General features: G+C 40.5%; 1 pseudogene; it reads right to left on the bottom strand.

The window, feature by feature from the left end:
* Positions 1-6890: 6890 nt before the first annotated feature.
* LOC113051444 (low choriolytic enzyme-like) lies at positions 6891-9514 on the bottom strand (annotated as a pseudogene).
* Positions 9515-20147: the final 10633 nt, after the last annotated feature.

The raw sequence follows: 20147 nt of genomic DNA on the forward strand, positions 1-20147 counted from the left end.
AGGAGGAAAGGAAAGGTAAAAGTATTTAGCTTGCAGTCCATAAAGTAGGCACTTGACTACTTCAAGTTAAAAATGAAGGTAGATTTGGGGTGGTGCGAGGATGCGGAAGAATTGTCATAGGAGTGATGTAAGCAGCCACTAAAATGTGCTTGTCTTGTGACTGACAGGTCATGATGAACAAGCTCCTCCTGTTTTACATTTAAGAATGTAAAAAAGATTTTGTCCAACACAGTGCATGAGTTGTTTTTCACAACATTACATTTAAGTGATACCCAATAAAGATGATTCTCTCATATTTCTATATTTCATATTTCATATTTTTTTTTACCTTTATGCCTTCCCAAATAAGTATGACTTTCCTTATTCAGATGAATACAAAGAAAGATTGTTAACCTCTCTTTGAGTCCATATAATGCAAGTGGATAGCTACCAAACAGTTGACTCTAAAAAACACGAAAAGCAATCACAATGGTAATCAATGTTTTATTAATACTTTTAACCATGGCTTCTGGCCAACTGACATACACAAATTCATAATTTTATGCATAATTTCAGCATGTTGTAAAGCTTGTGTGAGAAGTGACAGTCCTCTGTGCTTCACCATCACTTCTTGTGTAAGCTTCACAACCTGTAAACTTATGCAGCACTTAAAGGGTTAGTTCACCCAGAAATGAAAATTAGCCCATGAATTACTCACCCTAAAGTCATCCTAGGTGTATATGACTTTCTCCTTTCAGAAGAATCCAGTCAGAGTTATATAAAAAATTGTCATTGATCTTTCAAATTGTTTCATGCCACTCAGTCCAAAAGAAGTGAAATAAAAATCGCTTATCCATAATAAAAAGTAAACAAAGGCATCCAGCAACACCCGATGAGAGAAGATTGTTTAGAGAACTCCAACTGGCTACATCTGTAAGAAGAAAGTCATATACACCTAGCATGACTTGAATATGAGCTATTTATGGGCTAATTTTCATTTTTGGGTGAACTAACCCTTTAACGATCATGAACGCATGTATGACAATGAATCTTTCACTGAGGTCATATGGTGTACCACTATGATCGCTGTGTGTGGTATATCAAGCATCAGCTTTTGGGTTATTGTCCACTTGCATTATTTTAGACTCACAGAGATGGATTATTTTTCTAAAAATCTTAATTTGTGAGAAAGCCATATACATCTGGGACACCATGTGAGTAAATGATGAGAGTGTTTTCATTTTGGGTGGAGAATTTTTTTGTTTTTAAGAAAAAAATTACAAAATGATAATGACTTGTAACAAAAATCAATAGCATGACTTCCTAATTGTCACTAGAAAAAATACTTTGCCAAACAAAAACAAAAAATCTAGGATCTATGAACCACCTTTTGGTTCACGAGGTGATAAGTACAGCATGCTGTATCTGTTTAGCCAGAAAGCAAACACAAACTGTTGTTCAGCTTATTAGCATTGCTAGCAGCACTACATGAGCATGACATCCAGTGGAAGTTAACTGAGCAACATGAAATCAGTAGTACATCCCTTCGATTTCACGCTCAGACCATGACAAGCTGCTCTGGAATGAGAGGTGCCAAACCTCATGCCTCATGGCAGCAATCCGTGACAAGAACTGTGTCTGTGTGTTTGTGTGTGTGTATCATGAAAAGAGTGAGTGACAGAGAGGGAATTTTCCTTGACAGATCTCTCCAGTTACGGGGATTAGATGGAACAAATTTCCTGAGCTCCAGTTTCCCATCATCCTCTGTCTGACACTGCTCATTTTCTCTCCAACGCCTCAAAATAACTCCTTCAAAAAGAAAGGGAATGACAGAGAAAGCGAGCAATAAAGCGATAGAATAAATAGGTGTATGTTCTCAAGCTTAATCTACAGACCAGCAAATCTCTCACCTCAATCTCCATCTCTCCACTCTCTCTTTCTTTTTCACCTCATCTTTTTGTCACTTCAAACAGGGTGACTGTGTCTTAATTTAATATGTGTTTGTGCCTCATCAGATAGTTTCTTTGAAATTTCCCTGGTCTGTCAGTAAGAATGTTCTTTTTGTGATTTATTTATTTTTAGTAATGTATGGCTATTTATGGCTCTTTAACTGAAGTAATTGCAAGCAAACTACACAGGTTGCGGAATTAAAAATAAAAATTATATATTATATATATATATATAATATATATATATAATCCATATATATATATATATATATATATATATATATATATATATATATATATATATATATATAATATATGTAATTAATATCATGCTCAATGATCAGTTCAGAAAGCAGGATAAAACAAGTAAAAATATTTACTGCTTAAATGGATAGTTTACACAAAAATGAAAATACTGTCATCATTTACTCACGCTCAAGTTATTCCAAACCTATATGAATTATCTTCTTCTGTATTTTTTCCATACTGTGGAATGTGAGTGAAGTAACTGTTAACTAGAAGAAGTAACTATATGGTTACCCACATTCAAAATATCTTCTTTTGTGTTCAACATACATAAAGATTTGGGTGAGGTAACAGTATTTTCATTTTTGGACGAACTGTTCCTTTAATTAAACACAGAACCATATGTCTGATGAAACATGTCTCAGATACTATGGTGGATTTAAATGTAGTTTTGTCCTCTTTTTTTTTGCAAAAGAAACAGAAACAAACATTTTTCACAAGCTGTGTAAGTAGTAATAAGATCCACTCATAATTTTGTCTATGGTTTCTATTTCTGAAATTACTTGGATTATTTGCATTGTGTTAAATGTGCTTTGAATTGTTCACACAAATATGTCTTTTCACATCTCACAATCAGAGAATACTGATGTTAAAGATCAGAGCAAAGACATGACTCCCACTAAGCCAGGAAATCTCATTGATGTGTTCACGGGGAGGACTAAAAAAAGTGCCCTCCAAAAAAATCGAATCAACAGCTTCCTAGCCAAATGGAAATTAATAGAGAAGAAGACTTCTGGGACTTGTGATTGTTATGAGCATTTGTTTGAGTCTTGATCTTGTGTTCTCACTGATAAACTGCCATCTGCCACAGAGTGAGAGACAGAGGGAGAGAACGAGTGAGCGCAAAAGATCAGAGAGAGAGGGAGGGAGCTGATCCAGTCCCCAGGGGGACTTCTCAAACCCATTCTCACCTCCTGAGGAGCAGATGGGGGAGGAAGAGGGACAGTATTGGGTGAACTGGAACACACTGACGTCTAGGAGGAGCTGCTGTAGACACTGCAGAGGATACCACGAATGATATTCTGTGATATTTGATCTATTTAAGGAGAAGCTAATGAAAAAGAGAATGTGCTCTCTGTAAAAATATGTGGTGTGTGTGTGTGTGTGTGTTCTTTAATTGTCTGGTAGGTGAGAGTAAATAGGTCATGAAATTCTGTGTGCACACATTTTATCATCTTACCTATTTTTGTGGGTAATTTGTTCATTACTCATTTACAAATCAAAGCATTAAAGCATCAAAGCATGAAAGCATTGAAGTCGTGGCCTAATGGTTAGAGAGTTGGACTGGCAATCGAAAGGTTGTGAGTTCGAGTCACGGGGCTGGCAGGAATTGTAGGTGGGGGGAGTGCATGTACAGTTCTCTCTCCACCTTCAATACCAACACTTAGGTGCCCTTGAGCAAGGCACTGAACCCCAAACTGCTCCCCGGGCGCCGCAGCATAAATGGCTGCCCACTGCTCCGGGTGTGTGTTCACAGTGTGTGTGTGTGTGTGTTAACTTCGGATGGGTTAAATGCAGAGCACAAATTCTGAGTATGGGTCACCATGCTTGGCTGAATGTCACGTCACTTTCATTAAATCAAAACTACATTATCCTGCTTCTCGGTTTCACACTGATTAACAGGAAGAATAATTATTCCATCATTATTAAATGAAATGTATACATTAACAATTCAGCCTAGTGTATGATTTCATAGTGAAGAGTTTGTTTCACTGGCACACTCTGTTCACCCCAAAATGAAAATCTTGTCATCATGTACTTATCAAGTCATTCCAAATCTGTATGACTTTCTTCTTCTATGGGACAGAATATATAGATTCAAAATATCATCTTTTTTTTTTGTTCCACAAAAAATAATACAGGCTTTAAATGACATGAAGGCAAGTAAATGTTGACAGGACTTTTCCTTTTGTGTGAACTATCCTTTTTACAATGTCATTAAACAGGGATCAAGAACCTTCCGTGTCACAGAATCACTCAAACATGGAGTATCTTTTGCTTTGATTAAAATTTGACAGTTGCTGTTCATAAAATTGGGGTTATAGGTCAGCTGCTTAGCACTTGTATATGTGATCTGAGTTTAGACGAGGAGATCCCTCTTTTACTACCAGCATTATATCTCTTTTTAAATGTGATATCATCACATCAGTAAATGTAAGATATATTACTTTGAAGAGAGCATTCATCTCTCATCTCTGCTGTACGTGTGCTGTTGCTAAGAGACCAGCAGTCTGCCACATACCACCTCATGCATCCCCCGCGTGCATTTGTTTCACACCCTCTGCCAGGAGAGAGGGAACTGTACCGTTCTTTCCTGAAACAGACAGAATCTCATCCTACATTTAAATCATGCTGCTCAATTCTCCAACACATTCTCTGACTACTACAACAGTGGTCATTTTCTGAAATCTAAAACAACAGCAAAAGAATCACTACACTTGAGGACTAAAACTAAAATTTCACGGCAAAATAAAGTATTATCATACTTTGTAGATATATTTGTTAGCTTCTTTCCATATGTTTGCTCATAAAGTGGTTCTGCTCAAGACGCTGTGATGACGTCACCTTATTCAGTAGGTCACGGTGATGTCGACGTAATTTAAACATGTCATTTTCTTCAATTTCCTCATAACTAAGCCAATTTGCACCCAGTGTGAAACACGGTTCTCCTCTGTTGTGAGCTCTTTTGATGAAACACCATCTAAACAGACTCGAAACACAGAAGTCAGATGGTGTGTGAACTTGAACAAAACATCTCTCAAAATACTATGGTGGATTTTAGTGTAGTTTTCTCCACAAAATATTTTTCACAAGCTGTGTAAGTACTGTAGTGATAAGATCACTCATAATTTTGAATATGAGAACTGTGTATTGGAGCATATTTTTGTTGACTACATGAAAATGCTGTCAGATCAAACAAAGATGATCTTGCTGGGAAAATAGCAGACCAGTCCACAGGGTGTCATCAAAAGGACAGGCATCAGTGTCGGTAAGGTTTTTATTTATTACACAAGAAAATGGATGTAATAATGGTGAATAAATGTCACATGCTCTCTGATGGAAACATCCACTTTCAAATTTCACATCACACCACAATTGTTCAATTAACTGACTTGTCTTAATATATAGAAATAATTAAAGTTGGTGATTTCTGAAATAAAAGGATGCTTTAGAAATCCTTGTGAAATCTTTTATTGTACAAAACTCACATATATCGAAAGAAACAACAGGTTGAGTAGTTTGTGGTAAGATATGAACACATACCTTCTATGATGTTATTCTAGGTGACACATATACGACTGTTGGTTAGCTTCTTCTGTTTTGAAAATACAGGTAAAAAAAAAAAAATCCAGATCATTTCTAAGAGACGAAAAAGTTATATTATTGATATTGCAGCTGCACTGCAAACTGTGTGGAAGCATCAGTCAATTTATGCATCATCAAAGTCAGGCAACACAAAGCTGTTTCATGATTTGAACATGCAAAAACTAGCAAAAAAAATTAAAAAGTGCAAAATAATATAAGTGTGCCCCTTCTAGGGTACTCAGCGCTTTTTTTTAGGAATGCCATCAGCATGCCCGGTGTCTGAAGCATGTGTGAAAACACTTTTTTAATTGATTGGACCACACACCCCATGTGACATCATTAGCGAAGTCCCCGGAGAATAAAGGGGCACCTTTAATGCACGTCATCTGCATTTAGTCTTCAGAAGGCGTTAATATTTGACACCTGAGGACACACATGTGTCTCAGCGTGGAGCACACACGCTCAGTGCTCAAGGGTACAGAATGCACTCATTGTGAAAATTTTTCAATAAGGAAGCTCCACTCTCACCAGTCCCTATTCATGGGTCCCGCTGCAGCTGAGGAATGGTGGAAACCGGCGTTGTGCTCGAGCTTGAGTGATCGGCGGGATCTAGCAGGAGAAAAACTTTTATCTCGATGCTCCTCTTTCGCCCTGTGGTTGTTTGGCACATCTGTTAATGTTTACCATAACTTTGGTGCTCTCTTACCAGGTGGCCAGGAATGCGTAGAGGTGTGGAGTAGTGGGTATTTCATCCCCCAAAGTGTCCATGTGATTAACACAATGGGAGATACCGTTCGAAAGGGAACAGCATAGCAGCCATTGATGAATTGCGCCAAGATCGATTCTATCAAATTAACAGCAAAGATGTGACTTACGTCTGTATTTATTAAGCACAAACCATTTTAGTCAGTAGAATTTAACATTAAAGGGGGGGGGGTGAAATGCTTTTTAATGCATACTGAGTTTTTTACACTGTTAAAGAGTTGGATTCCCATGCTAAACATGGACAAAGTTTCAAAAATTAAGTTGTATGTTTGAAGGAGTATTTTTGTTCCAAAAATACCTCTTCCGTTTTTTTCACAAGTTTCAGAACGTTTTTTTTTCGAGTATGGGTCTGTGTGACGTTAGATGGAGCGGAATTTCCTTATATGGATCCTAAGGGCACTTCTGCCGGAAGAGCGCGCGCTCCCGTATAGCAGAGCAATTCACTGATCAGAGCGAGAGACCGAAGTCACAAAAGAAGTGTGTGTGTTATTATTAACTTAAATTTATATTAAATATTTTTACATTTATTATTAAATGTAATATATTATTCAAAAGCAGTATGAATGATGCATTTCTTAACAGAAACTCACTCAAATACTTTTTATTTGAACAGTAGTCAACAACATTCATAAGACTTTGGATCTTCAGTAAATTGCTTTCTCTGAGCTGCATTTCTGGGTGAGGAATGCAATTTCACTGCTCCTAAAAGACAGGGAAATCACTAAAGTCAATCACTTTAAAGTTCCCCTTACTTATTTTTGTGTTAATTTCTTTTTTCTCTTTTTTTTTTATATATCATGACAGATTTGCTAGTCAATGGAATCATAATGTATGTAATCATTCAATCACTAAGCCATACCTTTTTAATACATCATGTGCTAAATAGTGGGGCCTAGGTAGTAATGTGTCACTCACAGCACTCGTAGAGCCTGTTGATTCTGATGATGTCATTCTGGCTCATCTCAGTAGATGTACCCAGCGCAGCATTATTGTTAGGAATGGGAATCATAGTGGGGAGGCCATTCTTGGAGAAAGCATATCTGACAGAGCAAGAGACAGATGCAATTACATGACAGTCTTACACACCGAGAAACCACATCTCCTTATACAGGACTCGCTCACCTCTCGTACTGCATCACAGAGCTGTAGTCATAGGGAGTTCCCTGGTTTAGGGTGTTGATTTTGTTGAAGTTGTACTTCATGTCTAATGAGCAAATAAAACATTTAGTGTAGTAAATGTGAATTAAAGTACTGGACTGATCGCTAAATGGATTTGTTATTAACAGCGTACCATCACTGATGTTCTCCCAGATGACTTGGATGTGATTGTCACGGTCACTGCGGGTCTGTTCATGGTTGAAGCCAAGAGCGTGGAGAAGCTCATGCTGCACAGTGCTGTGGTAAAGACAGCCATTACGGGCCCAGAGACACAGTCTGGCTGTAACCTTGACGGCCAACATATGAGTAGCATCTGTAAACAACAGAATCCATCTCTTGATCACATATGTATTTTCATTAACATCACTCTAAATGTTAGTGTGATTCTCATTCTGAGACTTCTACCTGTCTTTTTGTTGTTTGTTTTTTTACAATAATGTGAAATGTTCATTCTGACTTCCACTATAATCTATTCTCTAGTTTGTTTCTGCTTCATACCCACTGCGAGACTCAATGCTGATATAGTCTCTCTCATTGTAGCGGGGGAAGAAGCGGATACACGTGCTGTAAGAGAAAGAGTCCAGACCACGCTTGATGATCTCCACCTCACGGGAGGCTGAAAGGGCAAAGGTCAGGGGTTGCTATGGAAATATTTACTTTGTTTCACAATCACAGGCTTTGGCACTAATAATAAGACTTGAGTGTTAGTCTCTGCCCTAAAATCAGGAAGAGTAAAGAGCTACTGTAATGAAAGAAGCTTTACATCTTGTCATCAGGTTTTAAAAGATAACTTGCATACATTTATTTTTGGTAGATACTTTTATCCGATGTGAATTACATTGCACTCAAGGTCTCCTACCCATAGTAAATTTTAAAGTGCCCATGAACCTGTCCTATTCTTTATTCTCTTTGGGCTATAAATGAAAACATAAATCATAATACTAGTGGCTTACAATAGTGGTTGGCGATGACGTAAGGCACATAAATCCTTCCGTCACCGGATTTCTGCCAGAGGCAGCCAAGGGAGGTGCAGGGATCAGCATTTCTCTCATCCACAGCAATGTCATCCATTAGCTTGGGCTCATCAGGTTCAGGAACTAACACATAAACAGTTCATTTGGTATCTTTTAGTAAATAACAGGTGCAGCAGATTGATGTTTATTGGTGAGTATGTGGTGAGAACGTACTGATGCCTCTGTTGGCTCTGTGCAGCAGTTCAGACACAGACAGCTGAGCAGACTTGTCCTCAGCAACTATAATAAAAATACATCAACACATTCACTAATGAACCATTACTTTGACGTTCATCATGCAGAAACAGTTAGCCTTTGCTAAATTGTTTCATTTCTTACAGTCTTATAGAGTATGTAAAGTCGGAGCTGCTGGAGTATTTGACTTACCAGGCTACGTGTGAGTTATGCCAGAACACCACACACAAAAGGGACATGAAAAAGAAACATTTCCCCAAGTCAAACTCATCATTTTACATTCTCAATTCTAACAATAATTAGTATCAGAGAGATGTGTGCATAATGCATAATGCAATGATTTTGCATGCATCATTTACAACATACTGATATAAAAGTCTTACCATCTCCTCAGCTCTAACAGAGAAGACGAGAAGCAGGGCCAGCAGGCCAAAAGTCACCCTGGTCAAAAACATGGTGTCCAAAGACCTGTAGAAAGAACCAAGGCACAGCTGTTTAGGCAGAGTGCCTCAAATGAAAGGTCAACTTCAGCTCTTTTACTAATACTTATCAACATTTCATAATATCCATCCATTTTCTACCCTCTTATTCTATGTAGTCACTGGGCAAAGGCAGGAAAACACCCTGGAGATGTGGTCAGTCCATCACAGGGTGGACACCATAACAATGATATTCAACATAACTACTTATAGATTTCTGATCTGCATTAGAATCACATACTGTATGATCATTATAAACAAGTATCTTTCCTCAACTAATTCTCAAACAATGTTACAACTTGTTGAAATATATATTGCTTTAAACACAGAGAGGGGAAACATTCCAGCTCTCTTACCGTAGATTTCCAAGCCAGTGCCACACTACAGCCACACGTAGGTTTTATACCGATACCGTATCTATACGATCTTTACTGATATGGCCAGAAGTACGGTAGACATGCTGACACGTTGTTTGAAGGAGAACAGGTGTGAAATTCCCTCACGTCACACACAAACCTGATGAAATACCAGCGAGTAAACACTTGTGATATAATTATATAATATTAATTTAGTATTTATTCATTTGTTATACAAATTATTTTGTAACTTAATACATATATTGGAAAATGATTTCAGTTATTCTTTTGTCTCTGGTTTTTATATCTCTCATCTGTATCATCTGTTACAAATGTTTTCTTTTATTTTTTCTTCTTAAATCTAATTTGCCATTATTTCAACAAATATTAATGTTGTGATTCTTTCTGATGTTTTTGAATGCAGGTTCTGTGGTAAAACTACACGGCTGAATGCAGTTGTAATCTCTTTCCTCTCATCAAATGGATCCAGGAGCTGTATTTTGAAGAATCTAAACACTGGAATTTCCAGCTCATTGGAGTCTGGAAGAGCAAAATAAATGTACGTCCTACTTGATGAACTGATACTTTATTTGTTTTTTAAACATCAGATAATAAAATGCCATGACTAATAGATTTTTGGCTGTTGCTAACATACATGTTTTAGTTAAATGTGTAGTTATTGAATCCAAATTAATTCTGGAAAATTTGCAGAAACTCTCAAACTCTCAAATCTCTTGTAATATTTTTTCAAACCAGTTGCAACGGAGTTAATTAAGCAACATTAATTTCTTGGTTACCAAACGGTTGTATCCAAAACACACTCAATCTTGAAATCATGCGGTTAGTATAGATATGAAAAGCAAGATATTTGGTGCAACAGCAGTTGTTTGAGGTTTCCCTAGTTTTGACAGTGTGTGATTCCACAGATGGTCAGAAGGGTTGAGAATGTGAACAGTTTGGTCACATTTTACACAATAATACCACCCACCTTCTGTGTTTAAAGACATGATGCAAGCATGACATTTCTCAACACATGTGACCCAACAGCTCTACAGTGTAATTCAGTGTTTCAGATGATTGATTGGCCTACTGAACTTTGGAAACTATTTGTTCCCGCATCAATTCAGTAAAAAGATAACTATAACTATAAACTCATATTTTCTTTACATAAGAAATATCTGTTTTAGGCTTAAAAACAGGGTTAGGTTCTTCTACACTCTTGTTAATCAGCTATAATTCCCTCTGATTTTAGGAATAAATTATGGGTAGGGTTAGGTTTAGGGGTAGGGATTGGGTTTAATCTATATTTTTGGTTAATAATGTTGATTCAGGATCATCAAAAAGATGTTGATCCAGGAACATGTCTTACTTGGTAAAATCACGGCGACCCATGCTGCACAGTGCTGTGGTAAAGACAGCCATTACAGGCCAGAGACAAAGTCTGGCTGTAACCTTGACGACCAACATATGAGTAGCATCTGTAAAACAGAAATCCATAAAATATTAATTATTTTTTTACCCATCTCAGAATGTTATCTTTATCTCTTCATCAATAAGTTACATCTGGGATGTATTTCTCATTCTAATGGAATTCTGCTTCTTCCTCTGATTCTTATTCTTATAAACATGTTTGTTTGCAGTCCCATGGTGCAGATCCAAACCTTAATTTTTGTCTTCTGTACTTTTTGGATTGTCTTGAAACAAATTCTGGATTGGCTTGTGATGTTTTCTGATTTTGGTTTTGATTGTGTTATGTGTTACCCACTGCGAAACCCAATGCTGATATAGTCTCTCTCATTGCTGCGGGGGAAGAAGTGGACACACGTGCTGTAAGAGAAAGAGTCCAGACTACGCTTGATGATCTCCAGCTCACGGGAGGCTGAAAGGGGAAAGGTCAGGGGTTGCTATGTGCAATGTCATCCATTAGCTTGGGCTCATCAGGTTTAGGAACTAACACATAGACAGTTCATTTGGTATCGTTTAGTAAAGAACAGGTGCAGTACATTGATGTTTATTGGTGAGTATGTGGTGAGAACGTACTGATGCCTCTGTTGGCTCTGTGCAGCAGTTCAGACACAGACAGCTGAGCAGACTTGTCCTCAGCAACTATTATTAAAATACATCAACACACTCACTAATGAACCATTACTTCATTCAGTTCCCACACAAAATGGACATGAAAAAGAAACACTAAAACATGAAATGATGTCAATGCAATTGTATTACATTTAATATTTATAATATTTTTCAATATTACATGAGTTAGTATGTAAAGAAATTGCATGCATCATTTGCAAACTAGTGATTACTTACCACTAGATGTCCTCTTTTCCCACGGTGTCTGTCACTTCATTAATCAAATTCCTCACGTCCCTGCTTAATTAATGCACCCAGCTGTCACTAATTACCAATCATCACACTCTGTCAGTTTCCCATTAGCGTTTGTCTCTCCTTGTGTATTTAACCCGGTCTGTCTTAGTATGTGTCACGGAGTCCTTGTTTGATAGTCACGTCCGTCTCTAGTCTGGTTCTTGCTTTTTGTCCTTGTCAGTTTATGTTCAGGAATGAGGAAGAGCGGGCGAGGAATGGATTTGAGGGAACTCACCTGGTGGTTTCCGGGGGACCAGGGGAGGTCGCCGAGGAGTGAGTGGTCGAGAGGAGATTCAGCACCGCTGTCAACCATGGCCTCCCTTCGACCCGGGGCTCGTGTGGGATGGATCAGAGCCACCGTCTCACCATGGCGGACGGAGAGGAGAGAGGAAGCGCACGGCCGCCACGGTGGCGCCACTGCCCATGATGACCGCTAGTTCAGCGCCATGAGGCAGGAAGGACGCAAACACAGCATCACAACACAAGGTGATCACCAGTCCAGCGCCACGGTGCAAGATGGCCGCCAGCTCAGCGCCAACGCCCAAGATGGCCGCTGATTCATTCTTGGATTATTTCGCTACGCTGTCAAAGATCTTAGAGATTCCCAAGACTGTTCGCGTCACAGCTGCTGAGCCAGCACCACAGCCCAAGATGGTCGCCAGCCCAGGCCGCTAACCCAGCGCCAAGGCCCAAGATGGCCGCTCGTCCAGAGTCATGGCCCAAGATGGCCGCCAATCCAGCACCACAGCACAAGATGGCTGCCAGCCCAGTGTCACAGCGCAAGATGGCCACTCCTCCAGCGCCAATGCCCAAGTTGGCCACCGGTCCAGAACCATGGTGGCAAGATGGCGCCTGTCCCGAGTCATGGCCCAAGATGGCCGTCAATCCAGTGCCACAGCCCAAGATGGCCGTCAATCCAGCGCCACAGCACAAGATGGCTGCCAGCCCAGTGCCACAGCACCAGATGGCCACCTGTCCAGAGTCATGGCCCAAGATGGCTGCTTGCCCAACGCCGCTGCACAGGACGACAGTCACAGCTGACCCTCTGCAGTCGAGTCAGGTTCCAGTGAACTCTCCAGAGTCGAGTCAAGTTCCAGTTGACCCTTCAGAGTCGAGTCAGGTTCCAGTTGACTCTCCAGAGTCGAGTCAGGTTCCAGTGAACTCTCCAGAGTCGAGTCAGGTTCTATTGAACTCTCCAGAGTCGAGTCAGGTTCCAGTGAACTCTCCAGAGTCGAGCCAGGTTCCTGTTGACCCCCCAGAGTCGAGCCAGGTTCCTGTTGACCCCCCAGAGTCGAGCCAGGTTCCTGTTGACCCCCCAGAGTCGAGCCAGGTTCCTGTTGACCCCCCAGAGTCGAGCCAGGTTCCAGTTGACCCCCCAGAGTCGAGTCAGGTTCCAGTTGACCCCCCAGAGGCGAGTCAGGTTCCAGTGAACTCTCTAGAGTCGTGTCAGGTTCTAGTGAATTCTCCAGAGTCGAGTCAGGTTCCAGTGAACTCTCCAGAGTCGAGCCAGGTTCCTGGTGACCCCCCAGGGTCGAGTCAGGTTCCTGGTGACCCCCCCCAGAGTTTGAGTTAGGTTCCAGGGAACTCTCCAGAGTCGAGTCAGGTGTTCGTGGACCCTTCCAGAGTCAGGGCTAGTCACCGATGACCTTCCAGAGTCAGGGCTAGTCACCGCTGACCCTCCAGAGTCAGGGCTAGTCACCGCTGACCTTCCAGAGTCAGGGCTAGCCACCGATGACCTTCCTGAGCCAGGGCTAGGTACCATGGACTTCCCAGAGACAAGGCTAGTCACCGTTGACCTTTCAGAGTCAAGTCAAGTCACTGGTGATCTTCAAGGACCGAGTCAAGTCACTGTGATCTTCAAGGACAGAGTCAAGTCACTGGTGATCTTCAAGGACTGAGTCAAGTAACTGGTGATCTTCATGAACAAAGGCAAGTCACCACTGATCTTCCTGAACAAAGGCAAGTCACTATTGATCTTCATGAGCAAATACAAGTCACCAATGATCTTCATGTACAAATACAAGTCACCAATGATCTTCATGTACAAATGCAAGTCACCAAGAACCTTCATGAGCAGTGTCGGGTCAGCATCGATCTTCTGGAGTCCAGTATGTACACCATGGGATTGCCAGAGTTTCGTCCTCCTGTTGGTCCGATCACATGGTTGTGGTGGTATTCTGCGCCGCCCTGGAGGGCTTCCGCCTTGACAACAGGGGTATGGTGGTCTTCTGCTCCGTCCTGGAGGTCTTCCGCCTTGACTACAGGAGTGTGGTGGTCTTCTGCTCCGCCCTGGGGGACTCTGGCCTCGATCACAAGGTTGTGGTAGTCTTCTGCACTGCCCTGGGGGGGCTTCCGCCCTGATTCACATGGTTGTGGTGGTCTTCTGTTCTTCCCTGGTGGGCGCCACGTGATGTACTTTATGGACTTTTGTTTTGTGTTTCTTGTTTTCTGTTATGTTTTCTGTCTGTTCCCCTCTGTGAGCCTGGCCCTCCGTCCCTCCCCCTGAACCTCCTCCGGTCCTCCTCCCTCCTGATCTCTGTGTTGTGTCTTGTCGTGGAGCATCTGGGAGCCGCTCCGTAGAGGGGGGGTATTGTCACAGTGTCTGGGTTGGGTTCCCTGGGTGTCCACTAGATGTCCTCTTTTCCCACGGTGTCTGTCACTTCATTAATCACATTCCTCACGTCCCTGCTTAATTATTGCACCCAGCTGTCACTAATTACCAATCACCAGACTCTGTCGGTTTCCCATTAGCGTTTGTCTCTCCTTGTGTATTTAACCTGGTCTGTCTTAGTATGTGTCACAGAGTCCTTGTTTGATAGTCACATCCGTCTCAAGTCTGGTTCTTGCTTTTTGTCCTTGTCAGTTTATGTTCAGGATTGATCTTTTGGTTATGACCCCTGCATGGACTGTTTTTTTTTTTTTTTGATTTACCCTGAATAAATGACATACCTGCACTTGGTTCTCTCACCGTGTTTCCTTGTATCCCGGCTGTGACAGTGTTTCCTTCCCCTCAGCTGAGAAAACCAGCAGCATGGCCAACAGGCCAAAAGAAACCTTGGTCACAAACATGGCAGACAAAAACCTATAATGAGAGAAAGACAAGCCCCGCATTTCCTTTTTTTCATTTCCTGTTCAGTTCAAAAAGTCTAGAAACTGCATGAATGGGAATCAGAATAGGCACTTTAAAGAGTCATGAAGATATGTTATAATTTTATATTCGGTCCACCATATTCTGTCCACCAGAAAAGTGTATGCCATACAATATTAAATGTAGGTATCTATATAATATATTAATTTATTTATTTTACTTCTATTCAGTTAGTGACACACTGTAGCAACTGGTTTTGTGCACGATTCTTACCCACTGCAGGACTGAATGCTGATGTATTATTTTTTAATGATACCACTCTTTAAATGAACACAGAAGCTGGATTTAGGAGAATCCAAGTCATGGGAGTCTGAGAAAATTATCCGTTCACACTCACTTGCCTTTGCACACAAAAGATGCCAAAAAAAATAAATAAATCATGCAAACACAATAATATAAATGTACTTGACATTGTCATTTATGAGTCTTGAGTTCTAGCTGCGGCCACATGTTCAGGGTTGGGAAGGCTCAAAACAGAACATGCTGGTATGAATAGAAACATTATCTTTGAAACGTTTGAACATGATAAACATCCAAGTTTTTTACTTTAGTCAGTGCGTTTAGTCTTGTGTAACCTTCAATCAAGAACAGGTGTGAATTTCCCTGTCACAGTATGGTGCCTTCACATGCAGATGATTCAGAAACGGTAAGAGTTTTTACTTCTTTAAGTATCCTGTCATCCTTACTTGTGTTCAATTTCCAGTTAATTTGCTTTCTTGGATTTAATCATCCATTAGTTTGGATGTTGTAGCTATCTAGCACTAATACCTATTGTGTATGCCACTACATTTAAACCCCTGCATATCTAGAAAAAAATGCATATTGTTTTCATATTAATTGAATGACAGGCACTGAATTTACTGTACTGTTAAAAGTCTTGTGTAGTAGCAATAATTGCTATATTACAATAACTTCACTGTGCCCTTGCATTAGTATTTGTGCTATTAATCTCTGTGTAGATAGCGAATTGATTTAATTCATAGAATTTCGATTCGATTCAAGAAAGATTTTTACAAATTCAGAATGATTCACTTTGATTTGATGCACAATTAAATTAGATTAGATTCTATTAATGTTTTGATTCTTTAAGTGCATCCCCAGAATTATTTTAATACTTCCCCAAAATGCTTTAAATGCTTAGTCAGGGGGCAAATTACACAGCAACCTTTATGGTTAGAGGAAAAAAAAAAACACTTTTGTCCATTGTTAGATAAGAGATTAATGATGCAATGATAAGGCATATATAGTAATTTATGTAAGCGAAGATTAAAAAAAGAGCTTTAAAAGTATTATGTATAGGCTAACATCTTGACACTCCAGGGGCATAGCCATCATTTCAGAAGTGACAGAAAAGTCAAATACAATAAATTAATGTATGTATGTATTATTTATTTATTTTTATTAAGAAATTATTTTCTTATCTCTTAATTTGAACTTGCTATAAAAAATGAATTCACTGCTTGCCAATAATTAATCATTTATAATCTATAATTTTTTCCTAATAGTTATTTTGTCTGATTGTTTTTTATACTGTTTTATATACAACAAATTTTTACATTTTCTGCACAGAATAAGGTGGGAAATATTTTTTATAGTTTCTGTACTGTAATAAGTTATATGTCAATTAGCACTGCATCATTCATAATTTGTGTGTGTGTGTGTGTTTATTGTCTTAACATTTCACCAGTCCATTATACTTTTTATTCAGCTTAGCTGCAGCGATAGATGCCTTTGTCCATATTAGGCATTTCCTGGCATGTCTTATAGTTCTTTGGGGTGAGATCACTTCTCCTTCAGTGTGAAAACTTCATCTAATTTTCCTTAAAAAAAAAAAAAAAAAAAAAAAACTATACTACGCTATGTACCTTTTCCTCTCCATCAGATAATGATCCTGAAAGAATTTAATGTATTTTAAATTATTTCAGGTAGTTACCGATTTAAAATGCGAATCGATTTAATCACGATTAGTGCTTTCCAAGCCCAGGGTTTTATACTTGTTTTTAAAATGTCCTTTATTAATTACAGGTTTATTCAAAGTTGTAAATAGTATAATTTTATGTTTTAATAAAATGTGTATATGCTTTCTGCTGCCCTAGGTAAAGAAAAAGAAGTTTTTTTTACACTTATTATTTTATTATACTAAGAGCATAATAAATGTGTTATTTTGACTTTAAGTATGATAAGTGCTCTTTAAAATATGTAAAAATCTACTTTAAGCTAATTGCGATATATTTTAATATATTTAGTAGTGTTGTAATGGAACAACTTAAAGTATCTTTAGTGTAATTTAATTGTACTTCATTGTGTTATTTAAAATACATTTTTATACTTTTCGAGGTACAGTTACAATATATTTTAAGCTTCACTTTAATGTGCTTCTTCACTTTATGATTATGATTAAAGTAGTTCTTTTACAGCATTTCACTGATCTTTATTTTATTTTATTTTATTTTTTGTGTTATTTTGGTCAAGAGTTTGTATGTTCTTAAAAGTACTTAAGGAAGTATTTGTACACAGGATAATACATTAAAGTACATTATAATACATGAAAGTGTGTGTACGTGTATTATTTTAATTTAATATTGTTGGTGTATTTAAAATATTATTTTAGAATTTAAAATACAACTTTAGAATTATTTATATTAAACCAATAGCTATGGAATTACATTTGTTTCAATAATAATGAACGAAACTTTATAAAACTGAAATAGTGTACTGGTAATAATAAACTGAAATGCCCTTTGGATGGGTTAAATGCAGAGCAGGAATTCTGAGTACTGGTCACCATACTTGGCTGAATGTCACTTCACTTCACTTTAAAAAAAAAAGGGTGACACAGAGAACCATTTCAGCATTAAAATGTTTTTTCAGGACGCTATGGTTCTAAATAGAACTAGTTCTGCATGTAATGAACCTTTAAATAACCATTTCAAGTTTTAAATAAGCCACTTACATGGTACCAAAAACCTACTGGTACAAACTAAACTGAAACTTAACTGCCTTGCCAGGTAATCCAGCTTCATGGTACAGGCCCCAGAACTTGTAAACAAATGCACAGACACACTAGCTTGATGCATGTGAGAACCAATCAGATTTTGTCAGGCGTATTATGCCAGCACACCTGAGTTTCCACAAAGGCTTATGAGGTTTGTTTTCACACATCAAGCAAAACTGCTTATAGACGATTTATCATATTACACAAACTGCATTGTTTTGGGGTCCGGATGGGAACCGCCGTCTCCCCATTGTGGACAAAGAGGGGAGAGGAGGCACAAATCGGCTGAACCAGCGCCGCTGCGCAAGATGGCCGTCAGTCCAGTGCCGCTGCACAAGATGGCCGCAAACCCAGCGCCGCTGCGCAGCATGGCCGCCAACCCAGCGCCACAAGGCAAGATGGCCGCCAGCCCAGCACCACAGCACAAGATGGCCGCCAACCCAGCGCCACGAGGCAAGATGGTCACCAGCACAGCGCCACAGCACAAAGTGCTCCCCAGTCCAGCGCCATGAGGCAAGATGGTCACCAGCACAGCGCCACAGCACAAAGTGGTCCCCAGTCCAGCACCACAGTGCAAGATGGCTGCCAGCTCAGGTTGAGTCAGGTTCCCGTTGACCCTCCAGAGTTGAGTCAGGTTCCGGTTGACCTTCCAGAGTCAAGCCATATTCCCGTTGACCCTCCAGAGTTGAGTCAGATTCCTGTTGACCTTCCAGAGTCGAGTCAGGTGCCCGTTGAACCTCCAGAGTCAAGTCAGGTGTTCATGGACCCTCCAGAGTCAGGGTTAGTCATCGTCGACCTTCCAGAGTCAGGGTTAGTTACCGTTGACCTTCAAGAGTCAGGGCTACTTCCTGTTGACCTTCTAGAGTCAAGTCAAATTCCAGTTGATTATCCAGAGTCGAGTCAGGCTCCTGTTGACCATCCAGAGTGAGGTCAGGTTCCGGTTGACCCTCAAGAGTCGAGTCACGTTCCAGTTGATTCCCAAGAATCAAGTCAGTTTCCTGTTGACCTTCCAGAGTCGAGTCAGGTGCCCATTGACTTTCCAGAGTTGAGTCAGGTTCCGATTGACCCTTCAGAGTCAAGTCAGGTGCTCGTGAACCCTCCAAAGTCGAGTCAGGTGCTCATGGACCCTCCAGAGTCAGGGTTAGTCATTGTCGACCTTCCAGAGTCAGGGTTAGTCACCGTCGACCTTATAGAGTCAGGGTTAGTCACCGTCGACCTTCCAGAGTCAGGGTTAGTCACCGTTAACCTTCCAGAGTCAGGGCTAGTTCCTCTTGACCTTCCAGAGTCGAGTCAGGTGACCGTTGAATTTTCAGAGTTGAGTCAGGTTCCGGTTAATCCTCCAGAGTCGCGTCAGGTGCTCGTGGACCCTCCAGAGTTAGGGTTAGTCACCGTTGACCTTCCAGAGCCAGGGTTAGTCACCATTGACCTTCCAGAGTCAGGGTTAGTCACCTTGGACTTTCCAGAGACAAGGCTAGTCACCGTTGACCTTTCAGAGTCAAGTCAAGTCACTGGTGATCTTCAAGGACTGAGTCAAGTCACTGGTGATCTTCAAGGACTGAGTCAAGTCACTGGTGATCTTCAAGGACAGAGTCAAGTCACTGGTGATCTTCAAGGACAGAGTCAAGTCATCCGGTGATCTTCAAGGACTGAGTCAAGTCACCAGTGATCTTCATGAACAAAGGCAAGTCACCACTGATCTTCATGAACAAAGGCAAGTCACCATCCCATCAAATTCAATTACCAGAGTTTCGTCCTCCCGTTGGTCCGGCCGCACATTGTGGTGGTCTTCTGCTCCGCCCTGGGGGCCTTCGGCCTCGACCACAAGGATGTGGTGGTCTTCTGTTCTGCCCTGGGGGCTTTCTGCCTCGACCACAAGGATGTGGTGGTCGCCTGCTCCGCCCTGGGGGGCATCTGGTTCGACCACATGGATGTGGTGGTCTCCTGCTCCGCCCTGGGGGCCTTCGGCCTCGACCACAAGGATGTGGTGGCCTTCTGCACTGCCCTGGGGGCTTTCTGCATCAACCACAAGGATGTGGTGGTCTTCTGCTCCGCCCTGGGGAACTCCGGCCTCGACCACAAGGATGTGGTGGTCTTCGGTTCCGCCCTGGGGGGCATCCGTCCCAACCAC

The sequence above is a fragment of the Carassius auratus genome, chromosome 32 (assembly GCF_003368295.1).
Source record: "Carassius auratus strain Wakin chromosome 32, ASM336829v1, whole genome shotgun sequence".
Taxonomy (NCBI): Eukaryota; Metazoa; Chordata; class Actinopteri; order Cypriniformes; family Cyprinidae; genus Carassius; species Carassius auratus.